At 45.6% G+C, this 23,501-nt stretch overlaps 1 long non-coding RNA gene across 1 annotated transcript in view; it reads right to left on the reverse strand.

Annotated features, from left to right (window-relative positions):
• The window catches only part of LOC135056793 (uncharacterized), a 90,764-nt gene that overhangs the window by 16,004 nt on the left and 51,259 nt on the right, over window positions 1–23,501 (reverse strand). Inside the window, exon 4 of the long non-coding RNA XR_010244078.1 lies at window positions 21,864–21,907. This is a non-coding gene — a long non-coding RNA (uncharacterized LOC135056793). The remainder of the gene's footprint in view (window positions 1–21,863; window positions 21,908–23,501) is intronic.

Genomic DNA, 23,501 nt, shown 5'->3' on the forward strand with positions numbered 1-23,501 from the left:
GACACACTCCAGCCACATGAGGTCTAGCATTGTCTTGCATTAGGAGGAACCCAGGGCCAACTGCACCAGTATATGGTCTCACAAGGGGTCTGAGGATCTCATCTCGGTACCTAATGGCAGTCAGGCGAGCACATGGAGGGCTGTGCGGCCCCCCAAAGAAATTCCACACCACACCATTACTGACCGACTGCCAAACCGGTCCTGCTGGAGGATGTTGCAGGCAGCAGAACGTTCTCCTTGGCATCTCCAGACTCTGACACGTCTGTCACATGTGCTCAGTGAGAACTTGCTTTCATCTGTGAAGAGCACAGGGCGCCAGTGGCAAATTTGCCAATCTTGGTGTTCTCTGGCAAATGCCAAACGTCCTGCACGGTGTTGGGCTGTAAGCACAACCCCCACCTGTGGACGTCGGGCCCTCATACCACCCTCATGGAGTCTGTTTCTGACATTTGTTTTCTGACATTTGTGGCTTGCTGGAGGTCATTTTGCAGGGCTCTGGCAGTGCTCCTCCTGTTCCTCCTTGCACAAAGGTGGAGGTATTCGTCCTGCTGCTGGGTTGTTGCCCTGCTACAGCCTCCTCCACGTCTCCTGATGTAGTGGCCTGTCTCCTGGTAGCGCCTCCATGCTCTGGACACTACGCTGACAGACACAGCAAACCTTCTTGCCACAGCTCGCATTGATGTGCCATCCTGGATGAGCTGCACTACCTGAGCCACTTGTGTGGGTTGTAGACTCCGTCTCATGCTACCACTAGAGTGAAAGCACTGCCAGCTTTCAAAAGTGACCAAAACATCAGCCAGAAAGCATAGGAGTTGAGAAGTGGTCTGTGGTCACCACCTGCAGAACCACTCCTTTATTGGGGGTGTCTTGCTAATTGCCTATAATTTCCACCTGTTGTCTATTCCATTTGCACAACAGCATGTGAAATTGATTGTCAATCAGTGTTGCTTCGTAAGTGGACAGTTTGATTTCACAGAAGTGTTATTGACTTGGAGTTACATTGTGTTGTTTAAGTGTTCCCTTTATTTTTTTGATCAGTGTATATATATATATATATATATATATATATATATATATATATACACATACAGCAGCAGCCGGCACTCCCGCAATGATTTCAAGATGCTCAGGTGCCAAAAATAAAAATAAATATAACTCCAACCATGAACGGCACTCAGAGACAGTATAGCAAAAAAAACTTGTATTCCCAACTGTCAACGTTTCGGGGCTCAAAGCCCCGTCGTCAGGACAAAATACTGCTGTGTACTGCTGTTATTTTGTCCTGACGACGGGGCTTTGAGCCCCGAAACGTTGACAGTTGGGAATACAAGTTTTTTTTGCTTTACTGTCTCTGAGTGCCGTTCATGGTTGGAGTTATATATATATATATATATATATATATATATATATATGTAGACAGCACATTTTCCTAACCTAGCCCAATGCTTACTTTAGCACAGCACTAACAGACTTTGACATCCCCACTTGCACAGTAGGGGAGGTCATGTGATGTGCCCACAGGTCCTGCCCCCAGCCACTGGTGCAATGGTACACCAACCCCACAGCTGCTCCTAGTACCAGCCGGGAGCCAACTAGAATTATGCTGTGCTGTTTACATCTTTCATATGCATGTCTTGCTCTTGTACCAGGGTTTGAGACCTTTGTGCTAGGTTATGGTATGTTTGCAATCCTACCCCACAAGCTCGCTGCCTTGGTGTCATCTTTGACTCTAAACTGTCCTTTGTTCATCACATTCAATTTGTCTCAAAATCATGTTACATGCATCTAGAAAACATATCCAAATACTGCAACCATACCTTACACAAGACACTGCAAAAACTGTAATTCATGCTCTATTTATCTACCGCATTGATTATTGCAATAGTCTTCCTACTGGTCTTACAGAAAAGAGACTCTCACCACTACAATCCTTTCAGAATGCAGCTGCAAGGCTAATCTTCTTTGCTAGACATTCATCGTCTGCAGATCCACTCTGTCAGTCCCTCCGTTGGTTACTTGTATTCTACCGTATTCAATATAAAATACTTTTAGTCACACATAAGGTCATTAACCAAACTACACCAATGTACATCTCTTTGCTTATCTCAAAATATCTCCCAACCCAACCTCTCTGCTCTTCACAAGATCTACGTCTCTTGTCAGCCACATTCATTATTTGCTCCCATTCACTATTACAGGACTTTCTTTAGGCTGCACCCACTCTGTGGAATATCCTACCACACACTATAAGACTCTCCACTACCTCCAAACCTTCAAGCATTCCCTGAAAACTCACCTCATCAGGCAAGTTTATCAAATTTGAGAACCCCTCACATAACCTTCATAAACTTTCCTATCCAATTACATCCCCACTGTAGAGTCCACACATATCCTCACATATTTTCTCTTTCTTCACTTTTCCTTCCTCCTGACCCCAGTTCATCATTGCTGTGTGGCCACATCATGTAGCCCACCAAGAACCTTTGCCAACTGGTGGACTATTATGTAATATATAGCACCGACTGTATCCTTGCGTATCAATGCCTAATACCCTATAGATTGTAAGCTAGCGAGCAGGGCCTTCCTTCCTCTATGATTGTTTGTTATTACCCAGTTTTGCTTTATGATTATTGTTTGCAATTGTAAAGCGCAACAAAATTTGCTGCGCTATATAAGAAACTGTTAATAAATAAATGAATAATTCAGAAAAAATTTTTTTTAAATCCTGCGAGGAAAGCTTTTTTTAATACCCCATTCACACTGCCGCAAAATCCCGGGATATTGCCGGGGAAGCGCTGACGACCTGGGTCATCTCTCAGTGTGAACGGGTGTGTCTGCATCTTTCCGGGTCTATTGACCACGGGAATTGTATCTGTGTTTTTTGGAGGGTTATTTCCATGTATTGCATGGATAGCCGCCAGTGTGAACGGTGTGACCCGGCTTTTTCTATCTATGTGTGGAAAAAACAAGCTGATTAGGGAATTAGATCATGTGATCGTCAGGTACTCGATGTGGTGAATATCAGTATGGAGAAAATGCTGGACATGATGAAAGTTCTCCTGCACAAATAATGACATCGAACAGGCTCTCTCTCAGCCATAAATTGCACCCTTCTCCTCTGGTAATGACACTGTACAAGGTAGCACAGTGTTAGCAGCTGCACCAAGCTCTGATTTGCTGTATGAAACAACAAAATCACGTAATAAACCAGGAACTCCGGGCTACACAGTTGTATCTTGCCAGCCATGATTACAGCAGTGCAGTGTGCAGTCTCCACCCACCTATTTGTGTTAAAAAAGTCCACTTAGTCTTTGCCAGCCAATTAAAGCTGTCACACTTGTTGCCCGGGCAGACCAGTGTTTAGTGTGAACGGTACTGACCCAGAAGTTTCCTGGGTCATTGGTGCAGTGTGAACGGGGTGTAATAAGCTTAGATGATCTGTGATGGTTTCAAAAACCCAGGATTTTTGCCAGAGCAGCAATGAGAACATGGTAAAAGAGATTGATTTGCAATTTTTAAATATATAAAAAACAATGTATAAATTAGATAAAGCAATGCAGTCATGATGCAGAATGGCTAGTGGCAATCATACACATGCAGTGCTGTTGACTGCATAGGCTTTCTGGGATTTTCAAAGGATAAAGTACAAGCATATAGCTTTTAAAGTATCCCAGCTGATCAGAGGAAGCAGAACTGCAAATTGATCTTCTGATTGATTTTAAACTTAGATAAAGAAGCAAACATACAGCTTGAAAATGTGTTTACTTTGTTAATACTTTGAGTATTCTTATTCAGCATTACAATGTATAATTTGTAACGCTCTTTAGTATTGTTCAAAGGTGTGCATCACCTGTTGGCAGATATGAATAGTAAAGGTAGGATTAAAATAACTGCTCAAGCACCCCGGGAAAAATAATCCTCGTATGGGTACTTTCCTACATTTTGGAGTAAGAGGAGCTTATTTCCGAGATACATGTCTTCTTTTCCATTCAGATGTGATGAAACATACTGTAGAGAGCAAGATTTATATGCAATGTAATAGCAGATCATCTTAATAATCATTTTTGCTCAGCATTCACTACTGAAACAGAGGGGAAGGGGCCACAGTTAAGTTGCAGGGATATTCAGGAAAATTAAACAAGTACATTACAGAGGAGAAGGTCAGAAACAGAACTCTTAAAGCTGAAAGTGGACAAATCTATGGGGCCAGATGGGATACATCCAGGGATACTAAAAGAACTTAAAGAGGTGCTGGTAGCACCATTGACAGAATTATTCAACCAGTCGTTAGCTACAGGAGTAATTCCAGAGGACTGGAAAAGAGCGTACATAGTCCCACAGCACAAAAGTGGAAGCAAGGAATAGGCAACTACAGACCAGTGAGTCTTACATCAGTAGTAGGGAAATTGATGGAAACACTCTTAAAAGAAAGATTTGCAGACTATCTCAAATCCAACAATTTACAGGATCCCAAACAGCACGGATTCACTAGGGGGAGATCATGTCAAACAAAACTTATTGACTTTTTTGGATAAAGGTGGAGCCATGGATATAGCTTATCTAGACTTTTAGTAAGGATTTTGACACTGTTCCACATCGCAGACTGCTAAATAAACTTGAAAGTTTGGGATTGGATACTAGGATTATTGAATGGATAAGATCTTGGTTGCAGGATAGAAAACAGAGAGTTGTGGTCAATGGAGTGCATACACAAGAGGGAAATGTTACCAGTGGAGTACCCCAGGGATCTGGTGACACTGCAAATGGCATTAAAGGGAAAGTATGCCTTTTTGCAGATGACACAAAGGTATGCAACAGGGTAGACACACTAGATGGGGTAAAACAAATGATTGAGGATCTAGGTAGACTAGAGGAATGGTCAAGAGACTGGCAATTACAGTTTACAGCCAAAAAATGTAAAATCATGCTCTTGGGTCTCAAAAATCCAAAGGCTAAATATAGTATTAATGACACTATACTGAAAAATACTGAGGAGGAAAGGGATCTAGGCTTCACTATTTCATGTGACTTAAAGGCAGTTAAGCAATGTAACAAAGCAATGATGAAGGCTAGTCAGATGCTTGGCTGCATTGGGAGAGGAATCAGCAGCAGAAAGAAAGAAGTAATAATGCCACTGTAGAGATCATTGGTACGGCCTCATCTAGAATACTGTGTTCAATTCTGGAGGCCATATCTTCAAAAAGGATATTCATACATTAGAGACTGTACAAAGAAGGGCAACTAAAATGGTGCATAGCCTACATCACAAAACATACCCAGAAAGACTAAGAAATCTCAATATGTATAGTTTGGAGCAGAGAAGGGAAAGGGGGGACATGATAGAAACTTTCAAATATATCAAAGGTTTTAACAAAGTCCAGGAGGGGAACATTCTCCAAATGAAGAGAAGCAATAGGACACGAGGACATACACTGAAACTGGAGGGGTGGGGGGGGGGAGGTTCAGGAGAAATTTGAGGAAAATTACTTCACAGAAAGGGTATTGGACAAGTGGAATAGCCTCCCATCAGAGGTGGTAGAGGCTAATACCGTAGAGCAATTTAAACATGCATGGGATAGACATAAGGATATCCTTACAAGGAAATGAGGATCAAATAAGGTTTGAGATAAAAAAAATATGGTTAAAAAAAAAAAAGGGGGCAGACTAGATGGGCCAAGTGGTTCTTATCTGCTGTCAAATTCTATGTTTCTATGTAAGATTGAACTAAGCTCCAAATGAGTCTGTTTCCTTAAGGGTCCTCCGAGCACTGATGAAAGGAGTATAAGATACTGCTGTGGGCTGAATAGAGAACGCCAAAGGTAAAGCAAAGCCAGGTGCTGTCAGCCTAGCATGTCAGGAAAGTGGACATTCACTCTTAAAGACATCCATGCTGGGGTGTGAACTAAACATATCCACGTACAGAGTGTGGCAGAGAACAAGAGGAAAAAAATTGTGAGGATTGTTAGTAAGGGATTTGTATCCCTACCAAATTATTGGTGTGATAAAGTCTGGTCTTCAGCGGTGGCACAAATCTCAAATCAAGCTCCGGTGCTGTATGTTAGCCAATCAGATCTCGTGGACCAGCAGTGGCGGCTCCTGATTGGCTGCCAGACAGCAAGCTTTCATTGGCTCACGAACGGGTGCCTGATTTGAGATACCCACCTCCGCCGGACACCGGACTGAGGAGCAGGAGAGACGCGCGCTGCACTCTCCTTCCCTCACATACAGCAAGCAGCAGCAGATCACGGCGGGACACAGTGGTGGGAGGCAGTGGCGGTGAGCACCATTACTGGGGGGATATATGTATTTGGCACTGTGGAGGCAGTATGTTTATATGGCACTGTGGGGGCATATGTGTATCTGCCACTGTGGGGGCATATATGTATCTGGCACTGTGGGGGCATACGTGTATCTGGCACTGTGGGGGCATATGTATATCTCGCACTATTGGGGAGCATATGTGTATCATGCTCTACTGGAGGCATATGTGTATCTGGCACTACTGGGGGGCATATGTGTATCTGGCACTATTGGGGCATATGTGTATCTGGCACTGCACTACTGGGGGCATATATGTATCTGGCACTATTGGAAGGCATATGTGCATCTGGCACTGCACTACTGGGGGCATATGTGCACCTGGCACTGCACTGCTGTGGGCATATGTGTATCTGCCACTATTGGGGGCATATGTATATCTGGCACTGCACTAGTGGGGGCATATGTTTATCTGGCACTTCACTACTGTGGGCATATGTGTATCTGGCACTATTGGGGCATGTGTGTATCTGGCACTGTACTACTGTGGGCATATGTGTATCTGGCACTATTGGGGGCATATGTGTATCTGGCCCCCCATATGTGTATCACATCCCCATTTTCCTTGACAATGCCCCATGTGGCATGTGGCCACACACATTTTTTGGTGTGCATGCCTTTAGTGCGTGCACATAGTACCACTAAGAAATTTTTTCTACTTGCACCACTCAATATTCCTTTCAGTTGATTAACCAGGAAACCAATGGTGTAAAAAAAAACCCAGATCCATTTAGTGTAGGTTTTATAGATATAATTATACTTATATAACCATATAAGAGAGCGAAAGATACTGAATAAGTAGATACAATTTATTTAAAATCTTAAAAAGTTTATAATATATATATTCAAATGAGCAACATTAATGCTAAATGTGAAGCAAATAATCAGCTGACCATCACTAATAACTATTAATAAACCATTATTGTCCTATAAGAAGGAAAATAAGAATTTACTCACCGGTAATTCTATTTCTCGTAGTCCGTAGTGGATGCTGGGAACTCCGTAAGGACCATGGGGAATAGCGGGCTCCGAAGGAGGCTGGGCACTCTAGAAAGATCTTAGACTACCTGGTGTGCACTGGCTCCTCCCACTATGACCCTCCTCCAAGCCTCAGTTAGGTACTGTGCCCGGACGAGCGTACACAATAAGGAAGGATTTTGAATCCCGGGTAAGACTCATACCAGCCACACCAATCACACCGTACAACTCGTGATATGAAACACAGTTAACAGTATGAAACAATAGAGCCTCTCAACAGATGGCTCAACAATAACCCGATTTAGTTAACAATAACTATGTACAAGTATTGCAGATAAACCGCACTTGGGATGGGCGCCCAGCATCCACTACGGACTACGAGAAATAGAATTACCGGTGAGTAAATTCTTATTTTCTCTAACGTCCTAGTGGATGCTGGGAACTCCGTAAGGACCATGGGGATTATACCAAAGCTCCCAAACGGGCGGGAGAGTGCGGATGACTCTGCAGCACTGAATGAGAGAACTCCAGGTCCTCCTCAGCCAGGGTATCAAATTTGTAGAATTTTGCAAACGTGTTTGCCCCTGACCAAGTAGCTGCTCGGCAAAGTTGTAAAGCCGAGACCTCTCGGGCAGCCGCCCAAGACGAGCCCACCTTCCTTGTGGAATGGGCATTGACAGATTTTGGCTGTGGCAGGCCTGCCACAGTATGTGCAAGCTGAATTGTACTACAAATCCAACGAGCAATAGTCTGCTTAGAAGCAGGAGCACCCAGCTTGTTAGGTGCATATAGGATAAACAGCGAGTCAGATTTTCTGACTCTAGCCGTTCTGGAAACATATATTTTCAGTGCCCTGACAACGTCTAGCAACTTGGAGTCCTCCAAGTCCCTAGTAGCCTAGGCACCACAATAGGCTGGTTCAGGTGAAACGCTGACACCACCTTTGGGAGAAACTGGGGACGAGTCCTCAATTCTGCCCTATCCATATGGAAATTCAAATAAGGGCTTTTACAAGACAAAGCCGCCAACTTTGATACTCGCCTGGCAGAAGCCAAGGCCAATAACATAACCACCTTCCACGTGAGATATTTCAGATCCACGGTTTTTAGTGGTTCAAACCAATGTGATTTTAAGAAACTCAACACCACGTTGAGATCCCAAGGTGCCACAGGAGGCACAAACGGGGGCTGACTCTGCAGCACTCCTTTTATAAATGTCTGAACTTCAGGTATTGAAGCTAGTTCTTTTTGAAAGAAAATCAACAGAGCCGAGATCTGTACCTTAATGGAACCCAATTTAAGGCCCATAGTCACTCCTGCTTGCAGGAAATGCAGAAATCGACCTAGTTGAAATTCCTCTGTTGGGGCCCTTTCGGCCTCACACCATGCAACATATTTTTGCCATATGCGGTGATAATGAGTTGCTGTAACCTCTTTCCTGGCTTTAGTAAGCGTAGGAATGACTTCCTCCGGAATGCCCTTTTCCTTCAGGATCCGGCGTTCAATCGCCATGCCGACAAACTCAGCCGCGGTAAGTCTTGGAACAGACAGGGCCCCTGCTGCCGCAGGTCCTGTCTGAGTGGCAGAGGCCATGGGTCCTCTGATATAAATTCTTGAAGTTCTGGGTACCAAGCTCTTCTTGGCCATCCACGAGTATCGTTCTTACTCCTCGCCTTCTTATTATTCTCAGTACCTTTGGTATGAGAGGCAGAGGGGAGAACACATAAACCGACTGGTACACCCACGGTGTTACCAGAGCGTCCATAGCTATCGCCTGAGGGTCCCTTGACCCGGTGCAATATCTTTTATAGCTTTTTGTTGAGGCGGGACGCCATCATGTCCACCTGTGGCCTTTCCCAATGGTGTACAATCCTATTGGAAGACTTCTGGAGGAAGTCCCCATTCTCCCGGGTGGAGGTCGTGTCTGTTGAGAGGATCTGCTTCCCAGTTGTCCACTCCGGGAATGAACACTGCTGACAGTGCTAACACATGATTTTCCGCCTATCGGAGAATCCTTGTGGCTTCTGCCATCGCCATCCTGCTTCTTGTGCCGCCCTGTTGGTTTACATGGGCGACTGCCGTGATGTTGTCTGATTGGATCAGTACCGGCTGGTTTTGAAGCAGAGGCGTTGCCGGCCTCAGGGCATTGTAAATGGCCCTCAGGTCCAGAATATTTATGTGTAGGGAAATAACCTGACTTGACCAAAGTCCCTGGAAATTTCTTCCCTGTGTGACTGCCTCCCAGCCTCAAAGGCTGGAATCCATGGTCACTAGGACCTAGTCCTGTATGCCGAACCTGCGGCCCTCTTGAAGATGGGCACTCTGCAGCCACCACAGTAGAGATACCCTGGTCCTTGGAGACAGGGTTATCAGCCTATGCATCGGAAGATGCGATCCGGACCACTTGTCCAACAGGTCCCTCTGAAAAGTTCTTGTATGGAACCTGCCTAATGGGATTGCTTCGTAGGAAGCTACCATTTTTCCCAGGACTCGCGTGCAATGATGCACCGCTACCTATTTTGGCTTCAGGAGGTCTCTGACTAGAGATGACAACTCCTTGGCTTTCTCCTCCGGGAGAAACACTATTTCTGGTTTATGTCCAGAACCATCCCCAGGAACAGTAGACGTGTCATAGGAACCAGCTGTGACTTTGGACTGTTTAGAATCCAACCATGCTGTTGTAGCACTTTCCAAAATAGTGCTACCCCGACTACCAACTGCTCCTTGGACCTCGCCCTTATAACGAGATTGTCCAAGTACGGGATAATTACAACTCCCTTTTTTTGAAGGAGTATCAACATTTCGGCCATTACCTTGATAAAACACCCTCGGTGCCATATACAGTCCAAACGGCAGTGTCTGGACTTGGTAATGGTAATCCTGTACCACAATCTGAGGTACTCCTGGCGAGGATGGTAAATGGGGACATGCAGGTAAGCATCCTTGATGTCCCAGGATACCATGTAATCCCCCTCGTCCAGGCTTGGAATAACCGCCCTGAGCGATTCCATCTTGAACTTGAATTTTTGTGTTCAAGGATTTTAAATATAAAATGGGTCACACCGAACCATGCGGTTTCGGTACCCCAACCCGTGTGGAATAGTAACCCCGTCCTTGTTGAAGTAGGGGCACCTTGAGTATTACCTGCTGGGAATACCGCTTATTAATTGCCTCTAGCACAGCCTCCCTGCCTGAGGGAGTTGTCAGCAAGGCATATTTTAGGAAACGGCTGGGGGGAGACATCTCGAATTCCAGCTTGTACCCCTGAAATACTACTTGAAAGAAACAGGGATCCACCTGTGAGCGAGCCCACTAATTGCTGAAATTTTTGAGACGGCCCCCCACCGTACCTGGCTACACCTGTGGAGCACCCGCGTCATGGTGTGGCCTCACAGGAGGCGGGGGAAGAATCTTGATTCTGGGAACAGGCTGACTGGTGCAGCTTTTTTCCCTCTACCCTTGTCTCTGTACAGAAAGGAAGCGCCATTTGACCCGCTTGCTTTTCTGAAGCCGAAAGGACTGTACCTTTGTCTGTGAGGAAACCTGAGGTAAAATTATTTCTTCCCAGCAGTTGCTGTGGATACGAGGTCCCAGAGACCATCCCCAAATAATTCCTCACCCTTATAAGGCTCTCTATGCGCTTTTTAAGTCAGCATCACCTGTCCAGTGACAGGTCTCTAATATCCTCCTGACAGAATGGACATTACATTTATTTTGGATGCCAGTCGGCAAAATATCCCTCTGTGCATCCCCCATATATAAGACGACGTCTTTAATATGTTTTTATGTTTGCCAACTAGTATCCCTGTTTGACAGGGTCACCGACCACGCTGCAGCAGTACTATCTGCAGGTCTCAGTCTAGTACCTGAGTGTGTAAATACAGACTTCAGGATAGCCTCCTGTTTTTTATCAACAGGTACCTATTAAAGTGGCCGTATCCTAAGACGGCAGTGCCACCTTTTTTGACAAACGTGTGAGCGCCTTATCCACCCTAGGGGATATCTCCCAGCGTAACTTATCCACCTGGCGGGAAAGGGTACGCCATCAGTAACTTTTTATAAATTACCAGTTTCTTAACGGGGGAACCCACGCTTTCACACACTTCATTTATTCATCTGATGGGGGAACAAAACACTGCCTGTTTTTTCTCCCCAAACCTAAAACCCATTTTTAGAGGTGCTTGGGTTAAAGTCAGAAATGTATAACACATTTTTTATTGCCGGGATCACGTCACGGATGTTCCTAGTGGATTGTGTATATGTCTCCACCTTGTCGACACTGGAGTCAGACTCCGTGTCGACATCTGTGTCTGCCATCTGAGAGAGCGGGCGTTTTTGAGCCCCTGATGGCCTTTGAGACGCCTGGGCAGGCGCGGGCTGCGAAGCCGGCTGTCCCACAGCTGTTACGTCATCCACCCTTTTATGTAAGGAGTTGACACTGTCGGTTAATACCTTTCACCTATCCATCCACTCTGGTGTCGGCCCCACAGGGGGCGACATCACATATATCGGCCTCTGTTCTGTCACCATATAAGCCTCCTCATTCAACATGTCGACACAGCCGTACCGACACACCGCAGACACACAGGGAATGCTCTAAACGAGGACAGGACCCACAATAGCCCTTTGGGGGGACAGAGTAAGAGTATGCCAGCACACACCAGAGCGCTATATATATACAGGGACTAACTGAGTTATGTCCCTAATAGCTTTTATATAATATACTGTATACAGTGCCAATTTTAATGCCCCCCCTCTCTTTTCCCTCTTACTGTACTGTAGAATTGCAGGGAAGAGCCAGGGAGCTTCCCTCCAGCCGAGCTGTGAGGGAAAAATGGCGCCAGTGTGCTGAGGAGATAGGCTCCGCCCCTTTTTCGCGGCCTATTCTCCCGTTTTTCATGGAATTCTGGCAGGGGTATTTACCTCATATATAGCCCCTGGGGCCATATATTGAGGTATTTTAGCCAGCCAAGGTGTTTTTATTGCTGCCTCAGGGCGCCCCCCCCAGCGCCCTGCACCCTCAGTGACCGGAGTGTGAAGTGTGTGAGAGGAGCAATGGCGCACAGCTGCAGTGCTGTGCGCTACCTTGGTGAAGACAGAGTCTTCATGCCGCCGATTTTCCGGACCATCTTCTTGCTTCTGGCTCTGTAAGGGGGACGGCGGCGCGGCTCCGGGACCGAACATCAAGGCTGGGCCTGCGGTCGATCCCTCTGGAGCTAATGGTGTCCAGTAGCCTAAGAAGCCCAATCCGGCTGCAAGCAGGCGAGTTCGCTTCTTCTCCCCTTAGTCCCTCGCTGCAGTGAGCCTGTTGCCAGCAGGTCTCACTGAAAATAACAAATTCTAAGACTATAACTTTCTAAGAGCTCAGGAGAGCCCCTAGTGTGCATCCAACCTCGGACGGGCACGAAATCTAACTGAGGCTTGGAGGAGGGTCATAGTGGGAGGAGCCAGTGCACACCAGGTAGTCTAAGATCTTTCTAGAGTGCCCAGCCTCCTTCGGAGCCCGCTATTCCCCGTGGTCCTTACGGAGTTCCCAGCATCCACTAGGACGTTAGAGAAATATCCAATAATTGCTTAAGGACAAGATGCGGAGTGTTAATGAATACAATAACCTGCTTCAAACTCCATATGGTGAAGTCAATCCACAATGATTTGTAAATGCCTCTGTATATACTATGTTGGAAAAAGCATATTGATGAGGTTGTTTTGAAAGCCGCCTACACGGAGATGAGCTTTGGATTCTCCTAGCCTGCGTACTGCTTCACTTTTAAACCCCCACACATACACTTCTGTCCAGACGGCTGGACGCTCACCGCAAGTATGATGATATGCTGCAGCCGTATCCTATGGCACAAGGAGGACCATGCAGTGCGGGAGCTGCTGTGTAGAGACGAAGGCAGGTCCCAAACAAGGCAGTGTGCGGACGTTGGCAGGTCCCGGGGGGGGGGGGGGGAGACAGACGCGGCTCCACGGCAGCAAAGATGATCGGCTAAATGCCTGAAAGCAGGTGTGTAAAGGCGGTCAGAAACGTAGATGGTGTTGCTCCAGCCCTAATTAACGCGTTTCTCCGACTTAAGGGCAGTCGGTTTCATCAGAATAAGTTCCTGTGCTTGGGAAATAGCTGATATTTAAAGGAGTCATTATCCAATGAAAATTCCTCCCTGGCACATTCTTTAAATTAGGAACACCTGTATAAATTAATACCTGGTGTGAACCTTAATACATGTAATGCAATATATGAACTATAATGATTATATTTCCAAATATATGGCAAAAAAACATACACATTAAAATAAATACAACACAAATCTAATACTTTCTATCTAGACAAATATATCTATCTACAATAATTTATTTGATTCTAACAGACAGCACGGAGAGATAAATAGCATGTATATTTCTTATGTATTTGTTAAATATGCCAATTCAGATCTCTGATTAATATGAGGCCGTGTGGCTCAGTGCACTAATCCCCCAAGCCAACAGGCCCGGGTTCAAGTCCCACCACAAACATCATTTTATTGTTTAATGTATTATTTTTTATTATTAATTATTATATTTGATATACTATCATTGATTAACCCTTAAACTATTTCATTATTAAAAATGGTTAAAATATATGGCTTAGAGATGTAAGACTAATTTATCAATATATCCACTACCCTTCATGAAATTTACACATATTAAACTTGATTAATTATGATTAGTTATAGCATATTCAACATCAATACATATACACAAGTAAAAGAATAATCATACATAATATCTAATCATACACATATAAGTATGTGTGCTAGTGCATATAGCACACATACCACATGTCCATGAGATCACGAGGGTCATTTTTTTATAAAAATGCACCCACATGGATGATTTTAATTTATTATAATAATTTTAATTTATTATAATAATTTTAATTTGTTATAGTATAATGATACCGAGAGAGATTCTAGACGAGTCCAAAAGTAGTGCATCAATCACCACAGATTTATCCTCCATGAGCTATTTGTCGTCCTAATGATATAATATAATGACATCATCTAAACTCCCTAATATAAACAACATGATAATTGCTTAGTATGTCATACACCAGATTGGTGCACCTATAAGTATACACACATCAATAGACCCTTGAACCAATAAAGTAAACAGAAGGAAAAGAGGTACCAGTCAACATAGTTTGGTCAGACATGTATTGGATACCCATGATGGAGATGTCAAGAGTATAAGCATACAGGGTATAGAACACATTGAACCTACCGTCAGGGGAGGCGATAGGTATAATCGCTTGTGTAAACGAGAGGCTTTTTGGATACATACTCTGGGTACTCTCTTTCCAGATGGTCTAAATGACTGCATTGAAATGAATAACATCTGATCCAGGGGGTCTAATATCCAAACATGATGAATTGATAGTCATTGGTCGTATATTTAATAATATTTTATTAATAATATTTCATTATCTGTGTCTAGAGGTTATTGGATAAACATAAATTAATATATTCCTTCTGTATTGATGTTGAATATGCTATAATTAATCATAATTAATCAAGTTTAATGTGTAAATTTCATGAAGGGTAGTGGTTATATTGATAAATTAGTCTTACATCTCTAAGCCATATATTTTAACCATTTTTAATAATGAAATAGTTTAAGGGTTAATCAATGATAGTATATCAAATATAATAATTAATAATAAAAAATAAAAAATAATACATTAAACAATAAAATGATGCTTGTGGTGGGACTTGAACCTGGGCCTGTTGGGTTGCGGGCTTGGGGGATTAGTGCACTGAGCCACACGGCCTCATATTAATCAGACATCTGAATTGGTATATTTAACAAATATCTCTCCGTGCTGTCTGTTAGAATCAAATAAATTATTGTAGATAGATATATTTGTCTAGATAGAAAGTGTTAGATTTGTGTTGTATTTATTTTAATGTGTATGGTTTTTCGCCATATATTTGGAAATATAATCATTATGGTTCATATATTGCATTACATGTATTAAGGTTCACACCAGGTATTAATTTATACAGGTGTTCCTAATTTAAAGAATGTGCCAGGGAGGAATTTTCATTGGATAATGACTCCTTTAAATATCAGCTATTTCCCAAGCACAGGAACTTATTCTGATGAAACCGACTGCCCTTAAGTCGGAGAAACGCGTTAATTAGGGCTGGAGCAACACCATCTACGTTTCTGACTGCCTCTACACACCTGCTTTCAGGCATTTAGCCGATCATCTTTGCTGCCGTGGAGCCGCGTCTGTCTTCCCCCCCCCCCCCCCCCCCCCGGGACCTGCCAACGTCCGCACACTGCCTTGTTTGGGACCTGCCTTCGTCTCTACACAGCAGCTCCCGCACTGCATCGTCCTCCTTGTGCCATAGGATACGGCTGCAGCATATCATCATACTTGCGGTGAGCGTCCAGCCGTCTGGACGGATGTGTATGTGTGGGGGTTTAAAAGTGAAGCAGTACGCAGGCTAGGAGAATCCAAAGCTCATCTTCGTGTAGGCGGCTTTCAAAACAACCTCATCAATATGCTTTTTCCCTTGTCCTTAAGCAATTATTGGATATTTCCTTCTTACGGGACAATAATGGTTTATTAATAGTTATCAGTGATGGTCAGCTGATTATTTGCTCCACATTTAGCATTAATGTTGCTCATTTGAATATATATATTATATACTTTTTAAGATTTTAAATAAATTGTATCTACTTATTCAGTATCTTGCACTCTCATATGGTTATATAAGTATAATTATATCTATAAAATATACTGTTTATTTGGGTAAACACAGATACCCTACATGGGAGCTGCAGTTTATATGTAACCATATTAGAGTGAATTTTATACACTGGTTATAACTCACCTTAGCGCCTGTATTGATTTTGCTTCAATAGTAAAATCAATATTAATTGTTCCATTTAGTGTAGGGACTGGCATTACTGGTACATCTGTCCTGAAGTCCATCACCGATGCAGTAACTAGAAGTCTGGGTGTCCCTGGCAAAGTGGATGACTTGCCCCCCCTCATGGGGCAAAGTCTCTGATTACATCATACAAATCCATAATCACCCCCACAATTTGCTCAGTTGAAAGGCATCCAAGATCCTCTCCCTCCCTAACAAACAAACAAACAAACAAACAAACAAACAAACTGTCTACTGGTGCTGTTGCTCTTCACGCTCACCTGACTCATTTCTACAGTTAAACTGACCTACAAATAGTTAAGATTTTACCGCTGGTCGACTTAAGCGGCGTATCACAACCTATTTTCAGCATGTGCACTCCTGTGACCCTTGCTATTTAACTAGAAAATGTGGATCTTTCCTGTTATCTGTCCTTCACTATTTTGGTATATAACAAATGGCTGGGCACATAACAGGAGATACGGGTAGTGGACAGATAGCGGCAGTGGCGGGCAGTGGGCCGAGTAACGGCAGTAGGCAGATAACAGGAAAAATAAATATAAAAAGTGGGGCTCATAACAGGAGAAGCAGGCAGAAAACAGCAGCGGCTGGCAACGGGCAGATAAGGTGGAGCTGCGGGCACATAACAGGAGAAATGGGCAGATAACAGGAAAGATAAAATGCTGGGCAGATAACAGTAAAGATCTGAACATGCTTAACCTGGACCCACTGCTGTCATTCTACAGTGAAAGGCCAACTGGAGGTTCACTGATTATACACTGGCTCCCGTGTGTGCTCAGAAGAGCAAAGTGCGGTCTCCTGGACCAGGATCACCATGCTTTCCACACTATGTGGGTCATTCCGACCCGATCGCTTGCTGAAGTTTATTGCAGCGCAGCAATTGGGCCGGAACTGCGCATGCTGGAACTGCGCATGCGCATGCCGGACGGCCGAAGGGCGTCGTTTCCTAGAGATTGCCTCTGCCTGATTGACAGGCAGAGGCGGTCGCTGGGTGGGAGGGGGGCGGCACTGCGGCGTCTGGCCGCCGTTATGGGGGCGTGGTCCGGCCAACGCAGGCATGGCCGGACCGTGCGGGGAGCGGGCCGCAGCGGCTGCGTGATGTCACACGCAGCCGCTGTGACCAGGGGCAGCGATGATCAACTCCCGGCCAGCCGCAGGAGCTGCGCTGGCCGGGAGTTACTCCACAAGTACAAAAGCATCGCCGCTGTGCGATACTTTTGTACTTGTGTGTGTGTGTGTGTGGGGGGGGGGGGGGGCGGACTGACATGCGGGGCGGACTAGCCCTGTGCAGGGCATCCCCCTGCATGTCTGGGAACATGATCGTAGCTGTGCTAAATTTAGCACAGCTACGATCAACTCAGAATGACCCCCCATATGTCCTCATCAGGACCGGTGCTAGGGTGTTCGGCGCCCACCTGCAAACTCTAAATTTGCGCCCTCCCATATTTTACAAAGGGACAGCGCGCACCTTTGGTGTGTTTCGAAAAACAGGATGTGGTCTCACACATAAGGGGCGTGGCCACGTAATAGTACCCCCATTTCACCACACAGTAGCACATTCTTATTCACATTGCGCCCCTGCACCCTTTATATATTTAACTTGTGACCCTCCCCCCCCCTTTAAATATTTACCTTCTGTCCCCCGTTCTTTCTTATATAATGCAAGTCAGAAGGTGCAGAAGGAAAACGCACCTCTGCAGAATCCCTGATCCTAACTGAATGCACATGTAATTACACCTGCAGCTGTGAAGGCAGAGCCGGCCCTAACCAATATGATGCCCTAGGCAAGATTTTGGCTGGTGCCCCCTAGCACCGCCGCTAGTTCTGCAGGAGATGCCTGGCATGAGTCAGCTGGCAGCTCTGGTAACGTCGGGCGCCTTTTGTTTATGAAAATGCATCTTATTTGCATTACTATGTGGCTAGCATGCTCAAGCAGCTTCTGCTGACTAAAATTATATGTGGCATGCCTATATTCTGTGTGCGACTGCAGCTGTATCTGCATACAAAATGCTACATTACAGTGATTTCCAGGAATACACTGCAACATAGCATTTCGTATGCAGATACAGCCGCAGTCACACACAGAATATAGGCATGCCGCATATCATTTTAATCAGCAGAATCTGCTGGTGCCCCTAAACATACCAAATGCCCTATGCATTTGCCTAGTTTGCCTATGCCTAAGGCCGGCTCTGTGTGAAGGCTCCGCATAAGCTGCATAAGTTACAAAGCGGACCGCAGTGTAAAGGTAATACACTGGTCTTACTTCACCACCACTGCTGGGTTGTGCCCTGACTTGCTCCACTGTCAGTGAACCCTGCCGTCGGTAACAGCAGTGCACACACACACACTGCTCAGAGTTGCAAAGATGAGGTGACAAGAGGTCAGGGATGGGAGGAGACCACCTACTTTCTCGTTTTAGCCCATGGCTAGCTGCAGCGCACCGTTATTAGTCCTGCTGACTTATCCACTGGTTGAGAGCCCCTCAAGTGCTGTGGGCCCCGGTGCATTGCACTGGCTGCTCGCAGTGGCGAATTTAAGGGTCAGGCTGCCCCTAGGCACAAAATTATTGCTCTACCACACACACACACACACACACACACACACACACACACACACACACACACACACACACACACACACCCTATTTTAAAATGAGGGGGTAGAAAGGGATTAGGAGTGGGAATCAAGGGTAAAATGGGAGTTGTTGTGTGAATCAGGGGGGCAGGATAGGATTAGTAGTGGGAAGTGGGGGCAAAATGGAAGTAGTATTATGGAACAGAGGGCAGGATGGCACATCAGGGGGAACAGGCTAGGAGTAGTAGTTGTGGGGAGCAGGATGGAAGTAGCAGCGGGCAGCAGGGGGCAGGCTAAGAATAGTAGTGGGAAGTAGGGGGCAGGTTAAGAGTAGTTGAAGGGAAGCAGGGGACAGGCTGGGAATAGTAGTAGTGAGGATCAGGGGGCAGGATGGGGGTAGTAGTGGGAAGCAGGGAGTAGTGGCAGGAAGAAGTGGGCCTGGAATCCTGCACTGACACTACCATAGGGAGCCAGCAATGCAGCCAGCTCCTTTCCCCCAACCACCCACTGCACACCCCACAGCACTGCTGTCACTGACCTTATGCTGCTCTGGGTGGTTCCTCATTCCGTGTCCCAGCTGTCACACTTCCAGGGGCTGGCTGGCAAATTTAATTGCAGGTGATCTCCACAGTGGCACACTCCTCTCACACACCACTAACACACAAACAGGAGGGGCACGCACAATTAACACACACACTATAGGAGACACACACAACTGACACACACACAGGAGGGGAGATGGTCATGCACACAAGTGTTGGGTACATGGACACACTGCAGGGTGCACACATTCACACAGGAGGGGGGACAAAGTCACGCAGGAGTGGGGGGGACACAGTCACACAGGAGGGGGGACACTCAGTCACACAGGAGTGGGGGACACTCAGTCACACAGGAGGGGGGACACTCAGTCACACAGGAGTGGGGGACACTCAGTTACACAGGAGGGGGGACACACAGTCACACAGGAGGGGGGACACAGTCACACAGGAGAGGGGGGGGGGACACAGTCACACTTGGGTAGGGACAGTAGTACACATTGTTAGGGCAGATAGAGGCACACACACAACTGGTGATAAAGGGGGAAAACAAATGCAGAGACAGACAGTAGGTGACTGCTACAGATACATGGGGGGCAGTGAGAAGCAGTCACAGAGAAGAATGTATGGGTAGAGTCAGGTGTAGGCAAGGGAGGTGCAGTGCAGGTGGGACATGTGTGTCTGGGGGCAGATGTGGAGATCTGTCACTTACTAGGATCCTCAGATGCTGCTGGTCACACGTCTTGTACTGGTGCTGTGACAGTCCCTATCAGAGGCAGACCAGCATGCATCGTGCAGTGCAAGCAGGAGTCAGTCACATGCACTTCTGTGCATGTGTTATCCAGAACAGCCAATGGGAGAGAGCAGGGGCGGAGTCACTTGCTGGACAGCTGAAGTGAAGACTCTGCTTAAGCTTACAGGACACGGCAGCAGGTAACCTCTACCTCCTTACCCACCAGCAACCCGCGTCTCCCCCCACCATCAAACTGCAACCCCACCTTCCCATCAAAGCAGCTGCAGTGGTGATCCTGGGCTGAACTTCACCAACACACACACCTACCTACCCGGTGGTACAGTTTGGCTCCGCCCCTTTGGTCTGTGGACCCGCCCCATTTCACCCGTGTAGCTTCGCACCCTTTTCAGCGATCACTGTCACTGGAGGAGGGGGGGTAGGGGAAGGCTTCAAGTTGCTGGCGCTGCTGCCTGTCATACAGTGACAGGCACAGCAGCCGGCAGCAGAGGGGACAGGGCGGCGCCGCAGCAGGGATGCAAAGCAGGAAGAGCGCCTCTCCAGCCAGGCGCCTACCTGCAACGCATCCCTTTGCTGAGTGGGTAGCGCCGGCCCTGGTCCTCATAGTAGCCCTATGTGCTACATAAATAGTAGGTCAGCAACTGTTAGCAATCCTGCACTTAACTGTCATGTTGCTAAGAATGCAAGGATGGTTCTAGCAGAGGTGATCTGCCATTATGCAGCCTAAATGGTATACAGTAGATGGAAATCATGCAGCATTGTATGTAAAATTGAGTGGACATCTTTAAGTAAACATGTATTGCTAAATGACAATATTGCTCAGTTCAACAACAATCTTTCCTTATTAGAAATTCAGCTATATATGGTACAGATTATGAGTACAGTGCTGTAATATTAAGTGATTTAAAAAATAAAAGTAAAGGTAAACTTTGAAGGGATCATCTCTGGTCATCCAGTAGTGAAGTACTAAAGCAAAATGTTGCCAATATGTGAAGCTTAATGATAATCTGCATTATATAGTAAGGAATAGTGTCGATTTTGCTCTAAATTGGAAAATGATGAACTTAGCTGTTAGTTTAGTGTCTAAAAGGTTGAAGTGATAATGGTCAACACAGGATATAGTCAACACTTTTTTTTTCACAACTTTTTTATACTTTACCATCCACGTGGACTACGATTGAGAACAGTAACCTGTGCCAAATGCAGCGGTAGTGGAGCGAAGCACCTTGCCCGAAGCATGGCGAGCGAAGCGGACCATGTTAGGGTGGAAAATGTTTTGATATTTGGACTGTTGTATTATAATCTATAGGCATTAGTTGATCTTTGACATGTACCACACATAGGGGCGTATTCATATAGTGCCGTTTTCTTCGGCTAGCCGAACCCCCCCCCCCCCCCCCAAGTTCAACATTATAGTATTCAATTGCGGGCGTTTTCACCCATTTTGCAGTCACATTTCACCCATGCCTTTTAATTTTTTTTTTGTGGACGAATCAGCATGGGTGAAAAGTGACTCCAAAAACGGGCGAAAACTCATGCAAATTCGCCAAAACACGTAGTTCAACAGCAATTTCACCAATCCACGTGGTTTTCATCCATGACGGTTTTTTCCTTTAGTCGAAAAGACGGCACGGGCATTGAATAGGTCGAATGTAAATTCAACCTATAAACAGACGAAAAGTGCAGTTTTTCACCGGGACGAAAGAACTTGCACTAAATAAATACGCCCCCTAGTCATGTCTATTCCTATCTATGAACGTACCTGTCACGGATGATTGTATTCAATTCTGCATTTTTACTTAAACTCTGCAAATATTGAAAGAAATGTTTTACGTGCATTGGCATACTGTATGCAACAGTCAGATTATTTCATTTATAGCATGGAAAAAAATAGGGAGTTTCCTGATTTTGCTTCAGGTTACTCAGAGCTTGGACCAGAAATGTAAAACTTTGCCACCTTCCATTAATCTGCGTGGACAATTTGGAAGCTCACTATTTCTATGAATATCCTGAAGAAACTGCTTGAAATAAACTGTTTACATGTTATAAAATAATTACAAATTTCTCTGTAAAGGATCACAAAAATGTTTTGAAATGCAAGAAGGCTATAAGTGATTAGTATTTGTGTACTATTAACACTACAGTATGCATAGGCGTGCGCAGCTAATTTTATTAGGGGGTGCACTACTGGAGGGGCGTGTCATAATACACCCAGGAGAAATTACATGTAACATAATGGGGGTGGTCTTCAGTATGCCGACTGACGGGATCCCGGCGTACAGTATACCGGCGCCAGGATCCCGACAGTCGGCATACCGACACTTATTCTCCCTCGTGGGGGTCCACGACCCCCCTGGAGGGAGAATAAAATAGCGTGGCGTGCGTAGCGCGCCACCGTGCCCGTAGCGTGGCGAGCGCAGCGAGCCCGCAAGGGGCTCATTTGCACTCGCCACACTGTCGGTAAGCCGGTGGTCGGGCTCCCGGCGCCGGTATGCTGGTCGCCGGGAGCCCGACCGCCGGCATACCGTAGTGAACCCCATAATGGTGCTACCACCGGCCGCTACTGACTTCCCACTACGGCATAACCCTGACTCCTAGCTGCCGCTACACCCTATCGCTGCATGCACTTCCCCATCCTATTCCTGACCCAGTGGCGGAGCTAGAAAGGGGTGAGCCTAGGTGCATGTGCACACCCCCCACACCTCACCACCACACACCACACCTCTTGCACCACCACCCAACCCCCAGCAACTACACCCTGATTTTGAGATGGCCACTCTGGAAAGTACGGAAGGTTTAGGGGGATGAACATTTAAATTTTAATATAACATGACTAAAGTTTCAAATTTACACATGTGCCACCACAGACACATTTGCCTCTTTCTATGCCATCAGCCTCCTCCTCTGCAGCACACCAGCATTTGTCACACTTGTCTCCATGCTCACCAGCTACTGACAGTAGTGCCACTTATTCACATTATGCCACACAGTATGAGCCAACTTCATATCAGTGGCGGATCTAGATTTAACTTTTAGGGGGGGCGGTTTAAGAATGATGACTCCTCCCCCTAATCATAGCCCCTCCCACTTAGTAATGCCCTTCCCGTTCGCTTCTAAAATTTCCTATTGTTGCCATTACTAATAAAATGTTGCCAGTTAGTGGAGAGAACCCTGCGCACTGGTGATACAGACTGGCGAATCGCCATTCCTTCCATCAGGGGTGGTAGAGGATAAGACAGTAGGGCAATTTAAACATGCATGGGATAGACATAAGGATATTCTTACAAAGAAATAAGGATCAGATAAGGTTAGAGATAAAAATAATGTAAAAAAAAAAAAAAGGGGCAGACTAGATGGGCCAAGTGGTTCTTATCTGCCGACAAATTCTGTTTCTACAGCA

The sequence above is a fragment of the Pseudophryne corroboree genome, chromosome 1, assembly GCF_028390025.1.
Source record: "Pseudophryne corroboree isolate aPseCor3 chromosome 1, aPseCor3.hap2, whole genome shotgun sequence".
Lineage (NCBI taxonomy): Eukaryota > Metazoa > Chordata > Amphibia > Anura > Myobatrachidae > Pseudophryne > Pseudophryne corroboree.